Below are 533 nucleotides of genomic sequence, written 5' to 3' on the forward strand. Positions count from 1 at the left end.
ATGTTAACTGGTGATGCCGTTGGTATTGCAAAGGAAACCTGTCGTCAATTGGGATTAGGAACCAACATTTACAATGCCGAAAGACTTGGTCTTTCTGGTGGTGGTGACATGCCAGGTTCAGAGATTGCTGATTTTGTTGAAAACGCCGATGGATTCGCTGAAGTGTTCCCTCAACACAAATATAATGTTGTTGAAATCTTGCAAAACCGTGGATACTTAGTTGCCATGACTGGTGACGGTGTTAATGATGCTCCATCGTTGAAGAAGGCTGACACTGGTATTGCTGTCGAAGGTGCTTCGGATGCTGCCAGATCTGCCGCCGATATTGTTTTCTTAGCTCCTGGATTATCTGCCATTATCGATGCCATCAAAACCTCCAGACAAATTTTCCACAGAATGTATGCCTATGTTGTGTACCGTATTGCGTTGTCGTTGCATTTGGAAATCTTCTTGGGTTTGTGGATTGCCATTCTTGATAGATCATTGAGTATTGATTTGGTTGTCTTTATTGCCATCTTTGCTGATGTTGCTAC

Source organism: Ascoidea rubescens (genome assembly GCF_001661345.1).
Source record: "Ascoidea rubescens DSM 1968 unplaced genomic scaffold ASCRUscaffold_9, whole genome shotgun sequence".
Lineage (NCBI taxonomy): Eukaryota > Fungi > Ascomycota > Saccharomycetes > Ascoideales > Ascoideaceae > Ascoidea > Ascoidea rubescens.